The sequence below is a fragment of the Chlorocebus sabaeus genome, chromosome 23, assembly GCF_047675955.1.
Source record: "Chlorocebus sabaeus isolate Y175 chromosome 23, mChlSab1.0.hap1, whole genome shotgun sequence".
Lineage (NCBI taxonomy): Eukaryota > Metazoa > Chordata > Mammalia > Primates > Cercopithecidae > Chlorocebus > Chlorocebus sabaeus.
Window position 1 is genome coordinate 79,274,794 of NC_132926.1, and position 8,038 is coordinate 79,282,831.

General features: G+C 46.4%; 1 protein-coding gene across 15 annotated transcripts in view; it reads right to left on the reverse strand.

Annotated features, from left to right (window-relative positions):
- PAM (peptidylglycine alpha-amidating monooxygenase) overlaps window positions 1-6,553 on the reverse strand; it is a 282,912-nt gene extending 276,359 nt beyond the window's left edge. For 8 of the 15 annotated variants that reach the window (XM_008014062.3, XM_073010791.1, XM_037985237.2 and 5 more), the window contains exon 1: window positions 6,429-6,552. The gene's annotated coding sequence lies outside the window, so the exon portion shown is untranslated. Of the gene's footprint in view, window positions 1-6,428 lie in introns of all 15 variants that reach the window. The other 7 variants (XM_037985229.2, XM_073010788.1, XM_008014056.3 and 4 more) reach the window with 1 other exon arrangement.
- Window positions 6,554-8,038: the final 1,485 nt, after the last annotated feature.

Consider the following 8,038-nt stretch of genomic DNA (forward strand, 5'->3'; position numbering starts at 1 on the left):
ATTCTCAATATATGAAATTTATGATAAGGCATTTTTAGCCACGGAAAAAGCAGGTAGTAGTATGATTCTTCCATAAGGGCCTCAGACTTTACTTTTATTTATTTCTACCACTGTTTTTGTTTTGCTTATGTTGTACATGCAGCAGAGGACTGTACACTCAATGCAGGTAAAAACTGTCCTTTGTTACTGCAACTGTTGGCTGGACCTATTATTCTTTGTGCATTTGCTTCCCAGTACTTGTGGTCCACACTCTCCACAAAATGAGCTTCTCCTATCTGAGAGGGAAGCAGATCTGCTGCTTTGATTGTTTCTTGGCATTTCCCCCTAATTCTGCGGCGTCATTTAAAGTTGTATTTTAAAGTATTATGTTTTCTATTTTTTGAGTCCAGTTCCCTCCTTTCTTGAAGCTGTCCTCTTAAACTCCTGAACAAGAGCCATCTGGAAATCTTGTTCCTGTCCTCCATCCTTTCTGTGAGTACGTGCCAGCATAGCTGGGTTGCAGCAGGCACTGCCTAGGTGCTGCTGGACTGGCTATGCTCCAGACCCTCACTGTTTTTTCTGTTTGTTTGTTTTGTTTTGTTTTTATTATACTTTAAGTTCTAGGGTACATGTGCACAACATGCAGGTTTGTTACATATGGATACTTGTGCCATGCTGGTGTGCTGCACCCATCAACTCTCACTGTTAATATGCAACTCTTGTCCTTTTGTGTTAAGCATGGGTAGCAGACGAAGCTCAAGACAGTGTTCAGAAGTTCAAGCTCCTTTGGGCACAGATCCTAATCTCACAGTCACACATGATTTGAGTAATGCCATTTACATGTAGAACTTCTGCTGCCACACGTTCCCAGTCTGCCCAGTCTCCAAATTGACAGTGTAGATACTTTTCCACTTCTTTTCCCCAAGAGGCCTGAACTAAGTACTATATAGGTTATCCAAACAGAAATATTTTCTTTGTATTAAAGGGGCTCCTATGAATCTAACATGAAGCCAAACATCATTTTTATGCTGTCGAAATCAACAACTTCTACTGTCTCTACTCACTTACCAACACAAACAAAATTTGTAGCTTTAAACCAGCAATGTCCAATAAAAGTTTCTGCAACAATGGAAATTTTCTATATCTTCTCTGCCCAGTACCATAGCAACTAGCTTCATATGGGCTATTAAGCATTTGAAATGTGGCTAGTGCAATGGAGGAATGGGTTTTTAAAATCTTATTCCATTTTTAATTAATTTATACTTAAATTTAAACAGACAATATGGCTAGACTGCTCTCAATAATTAAGGGTCTGAGATTTTTACCCTACTTGCAGGCTAACGAAATTAATGTGCCACAGTTTCATGACAATGCTGGAAGAAGACAGAAAATTCCAGGGTCAGAAACAAAGGACTATACTACTCACAAAAATATCAATAGCAGTAATATCAGCATAGTTGTGGCAATCTCCTGAAACTTGGTTCCCCCCGTGTGATGTGAAGTGGATACTCAATGCATTGTCACAGGGGAACCCTGAGCTTAGGGTCTTGAATATTTTAAACTGGACAGTAAAACCTACCTGCCCTTTGCTTCAGAGGGAAAGAATACCTCTATCTTCCAAAACTATCTACTATACAAATATCTTTGAGAAGAGAGTCTGGGATGAAAGCAGGAAATGTCTTTGCTCGTAAGACATGCAAAAGTCTGACTGACTAATGGAGAACTGAATCCCAACATAGGGGTATCATACATATCTCTGAAGTCCACTCATCTCCCTCCTGCTTGAACACCTTGCTTTTAGCCACACTTCTTCCTATGACTATGGTAAGCTTCCAAATGGTTATCCTTCTTCCACCACTGCCTCCTCCCACTCATTCTCTATACAGTAGCTAGACTGCATCTTGTAACACAAATCTCATCTTGTTTCAGTCTTCAATGTCACCCACTGTCCTTAGGATTAGGCCACCCCTCCTTAGCAAGTTCCACAAAGCCAGTACTTCCCTTGCTTGTCCGTTTAAGGTTTATGCTTTTAGTCACATGGAACTCCTCTCATGTTCTTACATGTAGAGGTCATAAAGTGGGAGCCCTAGGTTGAATTCCAACTACATATTTGTCTGGTTTGGCCCATAGAACAGTTTTTAAAACATTTGGGCTATTTCATATTTGGGAGATTTCATATTTATAAAATATGAATTTTAAGCTCCTCTTTAGAAATCAAGGCATCTGGCAACACTTGGCCTGCATCCCAACCTGACAATACTTGGCTGAAACTGAGTATCTACTTCTCCCTCTAGACAGTCTGGATTCTCCAGATTGCCACGCGTCTCCCTCCTGCTCTTAACCTATGTATTGTTTTACTTTTTCTGCCTTACTTCCATTCTAAGGCATCATGCTCCCTTTGGTCTCTTTCAATCTTCCCACTTCTTCAGCTGCTAACTACCACTCATGCTTCAGGTCTTCGTGTATTCATGCCACTAGGAAGTTTTCCTTCACCACCACCAACCCAATTAGGATGAAATGATGCACTGTGTGACATTCGCCTATCCAGGACCCTGCCATCCCATCATATCTCCCGAGGTTCTCTGCACTACCCTTATCATGGCATGAATCACATGGCATTATAATTCTTTTAAATTTTGTTTCTAAATTTATAAGCCTGTGTTTATAGATCTACATCCCTGTCTACACCTTCAAGTCATAAGAAAGTGACTACAACTGTCTTGTATACTATTGTATGTCAGTGCCTAGGAAAAAGCCAAACATATAGTGTGGGCTGAATAAACACTTGTTGCATAAATGAATGAAACAAGTTAGCTGAGGAAAGGCTACTTCAAAATACTGGGGAAGAGTGTATTTATATTTTTATATATGTATTTATTTTTAAAATGTGGACCACTGAAATTCCATTCCTTCTCCCTCTCCCCCTACCCTGGAGAAACTAAAATAACTACTTGAGTCGTAGCGCAATAGCTATATACTGGCAATGTGCTAAGAACCACACGTGGATTAGTTCATTTAATGCTGACAATAGTCCTTTCAGGTTAGTACTTCATTATTCCCATTTTGGAGAGTTAAACCATTCAACCCTGGATAAGATGAAGGCCTTATTCTCCACAACACTACAGTAAATTGTAGGGATGCATGACGACTTAAATTTCTGCCAGGAGACCTGAGAGCACATGACACCAACAGCAGCTTTATTCACAGCCCGTCTTTTGAGCTATTTGTATGGTTTTAATAATTAGCTTTCACATTCAAACGGTAAAGAAAGTACTTATACACACAAGAAGCTTTCGTGGCTATTATACCAAATGACACAGCTTCCAGGGCAGTAACAAGAATCTTTAATCTCATTTCACAAATAGAAAAACAAAGGTATGGAGCAATAAGGCCAAGTGTAAAGTTAACGTTATGTCCCTCAGGCTGCCCCCCAGCCTGCCATGCCTTAATGTGACAGTCCAAAGCCCTCAAAGCGCGGTATGTAAAGCCTAATAAATTCTGCACATAGCAGATAAATAAATTCTTCCTAGGGGGAAGAAAGAATCAGAGATGTCACTGAGTCACAAAAAGTACAACCTAGACAGAAAGTCAAGATCTCTGGTCAATCTTTTCCAGGTGGAATTCTTGCTCATTCTTTGCCCCAAAACACACACACACACACAGTTTTAAAAACAAGCTAAATTCTAAGAGTGTTTTTTTTTGTTTGTTTTGTTTTTGTTTTTGTTTTTTTTGAGACAGGGTGTCTGTCTGTGGCCCAAGTTGGAGTGTGGTGGTATGATCACAGCTTACTGAAGCCTCATCCTCCCAGGTTCAAGAGATCCTCCCTCTTCAGCCTCTTGAGTAGCTGGGACTACTGGCGTGCACTACCACACCTGGCTTTTTTTTAAATTTTAATATTTTTTGTAGAGAGAAGGTCTCACTATGTTACTGGTTCAAACTCCTGAACTCAAGCAATACTTCCGACTCAGCCTCTCAAAGTGTTGGGATTACAGGCATGAGTCATCACACTTAGTCTCACCAAGTCTTGTAACTTTTAAAGTCAAATTTCCAGAGAGACTTCAGGACCCACCTTTAAGTGTTCAAGTTCCAGCTTATTAAAAATATTACATTAAATATCTGTATATTTTTCTAGGCATTATAATTTCCTGCCTGAAGGAGTTGAGAAAAAAACTGTATGTGGGCACCACAATTTTATTGATGTGTTGAATGCAGTTAGAATTAAAATGTCTATAGCTTTTAACATATGATTAGCACATCATACATGTGTAGAATGCTTTCCTAAGCTTTCATTCTAAAAACACAGAATTCATTTTATTTCCAAGTGCACCTTGATGAAGTAGAAGCACATGGCATTTTATTTTCGAAAGCAATGTCTTAGCAAACTTGTTATTTCTTCCAATCTATTACGTAAACTCACCAAATTATTATTTATTTATGTATTTATTTATTATTTTTTGTGTTTTTATTTTTTGAGACAGCGTCTCACTCTGTCACCAGGGCTGGAGTGCGTGGAGTGATTTCAGCTCACTGAAACCTCCACCTCCCAGGTTCAAGCGATTCTCCTGCCTCAGCCTCCCAAGTAGCTGGGATTACAGGCGCCCACCACTATGCCCAGGTAATTTTTTGTATTTTTAGTAGAGATGGGATTTCACCGTGTCGGCCAGGCTGGTCTCGAACTTCTGACCTTGTGATTTGCCAGCCTGGGCCTCCCAATGTGCTGGGATTACAGACCTGAACCACCACACCCGGCCAAATGATGATCTTAAAGAGCCTTTGATAATGCATTCTTGACCTTATTCTACTTGCCATGTACAGTCATTAGAAGACTGTTCATATAAAAATATGAAATAAAACGATATAGTCTTTAAGTTACACTGGAAGGCCCTTTAGGGCAAAGAACATACTCTATATCTTTATATCTTTAAAGCATGTAGCAGAGTGCATCGCACAATGAAAATGCCTATCAGGTCAGGAATGCAGGAACGACAGGGCTTACCATTTAATATCAATTCTAAAACTGATTATTGATTTTTGAGACAGGGTCTCGCTGTGTCACCCAGGCTGGAGTGCAGTGGTATAAACACAGTTTACTGCAGCCCTGACTTCCTGTAAGGCTGATTTTTTTTTTAGGCCATTTACTTGCTTCATAAAGTAACTAGAACAGCAAGAACTATGCTTTTTTGTGCCTGTGATTATAAACTGAAAATTTGCAAACAATATGTCACATGTTATTTGAGCTAAATGTCTGATTTTACCAAAATGAAGGTATCCTTCCTGGATTATTAGAATTAGCAGTAAATTTAAGTTTGCACCTAGAATAGAAAAGAGATTGTAAAGAATGTAAAACATCTGAAGCAAACAAAGTCCAATAAGATCTTCCTTCTATTTAAATTTCTATGACAGCAAAGGCACAGGATGTAAGGTCCATAGCTTGGTACACAGGGATTGGTGGGGAAGAGACGATTTCAACTCTGAACCCTGATAACCAGCTCCAGGAACACATGCCTTTTAGCCCCGCAAAGCTACTGACTAAATCTCCCAGAGAGATAATCACATCTCAGCCAAAGGACAGGAACTCAGACGATCAGAACACAGGACCTGCCATCAGGCAGCTGCATGAGACAAGAGACCCTGCTCAAAATCACGTAATACCCTAAGTCATCCCAAGGGAGCCCCACAACTACCCTCAGCGGCGGGCAGAGCTGACGCATATTTTGCAGATGACAACACAGAGGTTCCGATGGGGCGGGTCCCAAGGCCACACAGCTGGGAAGGTGACCGAACCTAGACTTAACTAGTATCCCAAGTGGTGGATACTTCCCTTTCTGCCTGGGCGATCGCGCTTCGCCCTCGTATTACACTCCGAGGCTGCTAAAACGGCAGGAAGAGAGCAAAGCTGGGCCAGGACGGGAAAGAAAGAGGGGAGGGAATTTCTACTGCTTCCCGGCACTCGCCCCCACTCCACACCCCAGGTTGCTACTCCGCGGCGGCCTCTACTTCCCCAAACTAGACTCAAGGGCGGGCAGAGAACCAAGGAGGCTTTCTAGGCGTCACGGAGAGTTCTCCAAGTTGGGGGCAGAAAAAGCGAATGAACAAATTGTACCCCCTAGGGTGAGGGCACAAGGAGAAGTGCGAAGGTGAGAAGGACAGGAGGGGAAGACGACCCCTCACCAACTGACCAGGGACTTAATAATGATGGTGAAGTGTGGTGAGAGAGGTTGGGGAAATGCGAGAATGGCTCAGTCCCCAAAATCCTCCCTGGCCACAGCGCTGGATCCCCGCCCCATCCCCCCACCCCCGACCCGTGCAGCCCGAGAGAAAAAGCAACAACCTCCTGGGGCACCAGGAATTGGTGGCAGCAGGATCCCGAGCCTGGGCCCTCTTTCGCACCCCCACCCTCACCCTTGCCATGCCCGCCTCTCAGTAGCGGCGGCGGCAGCGACACCAACCTGCGCGGCCACGGGCTCTGTCCGGGACGGAAGCGGGAGCCTGCGGGCGGCGGAGCGGCGGGCGGAGTTAGTTGGAGGCTCCGGCTCCCTGGGCGGGGACAGGCTGAGCACGCGGCGGCAGCGGCGGTGGCGGGGGCTCTCTCCCTTCGGCGCGCGCGAGGCCCAGCCGGGTCTGCCGTTCGCCCTCGACTCCTGGGGCAGCTCTCAGTCCCTCCCCAGGGGCGACTCCCGGGCCAGTCCCGCGCTCGCCTCCTCCACGCCGGCTGCCTCTGCTCTGCCCTGCCTCTTTGGGCGGAGGGGCCGCGGGGCTTGGGAACTGGAGTCCCAGCGAGTCCCCAGCGACTGCCCGCAGCTTCCCGGGGTTTCCCTGCGGAGGTGTCAGAACTCACGTGCGGGCCAGAGGTAGCCAAGAGCTGTAACTCTTGCCCAAGTGCCCCGGGGAGGGGAGTGAAGGCCCGGCCTGAAAGTCTCTGACCCTCCCGAGTCTCGTGTCCCTAGAAGCAGCCCTGCGAGGTGGCCACGACAGCTGCCCGGAGACAGGCAGAGGAAAATGTCCGACTCTCCCTCCGCCCAGCCTCGGGCCAGGAGAATGTTTCCCGAGAGAAGGAAGGACCCGTTGACCCCCAGCCCTTGCTCCAGCCTGGATACCTGGCTGAGTGCGTGGAACTGGAAGGGACGGCAGAGCACCGGGGCTGAACGCATGGGAAATGTGCGATTTCTATTCACACCACCCCCTTGCCCGGCCCCTGGATTCAGGCCACCTCGCTCAGGTCTGCGCAGTGCTTCCCAGTTCGCACCTCCGACCGGAGGAGGGAGGTGGGTATCCCTTTCTTAGCCTGGCTTCCCGCCTACATCGGTATCCCTTTCTGCGAAACCTTTTTAACCTGCAGAGTGCCCAGCGCGCACACACCGATCACTTCGCCCCTAAACTGCGGGCAGGGAGCTCTGGAACCATCCACATCCCCAGCCTCACCCCAAAGCAGGAGAAAGCAGGGAGCCGCGCGTAGGGTGGTGGGGGCGGGGCTGGAGAGTTCCAGTAGGAAGCTTTTATACCCAAGAGGCTTGATGATGTGCAGTACTGACCCCACACACAAATTGATATGCGTTTAATTGAGGGCAGGTATTTGCCAGGGTCTCTCCCCATCTGCAGGTAACCGCCTGAGTGCGTTCACCGTGCCTCTTCCATCCCCAGCGCCAGCCCAGCCGCCTCTCTTTCTCCCAGAGTCCCATCCTCCTCTCCCTCACGCTCTCCCATCCCAGCTCCCTGCAGCGCGGGTCCCGAGCTGCTCCAGATCCCCGGCACCCATCTCTGGTCTTTCCAGACAACTCCTCCCCTTCAGAACCCGGTGTGGTAGCGGGGAGGTTGGGAGAAGGGACACAGGAAGATAAAGAAGGAGAAGCCAGTGGACTGGGAAGAAGGTAGGTAGGAAAGTGCGAACCGAAGGGGTACGTGGAAGAGGAGCTGTGGGAAACGAGGCAAAGCCTTCAGGCTCTAGGTGGATTCCCAGAAAGAAAATCAGTTTCTTCATAGGGAAACCACCAATGCTCGCTGTAGACCGATTGGAAAATCCCGACAGAATTCCTAGCGAGCAGTGGCGAGACTGGTCAGG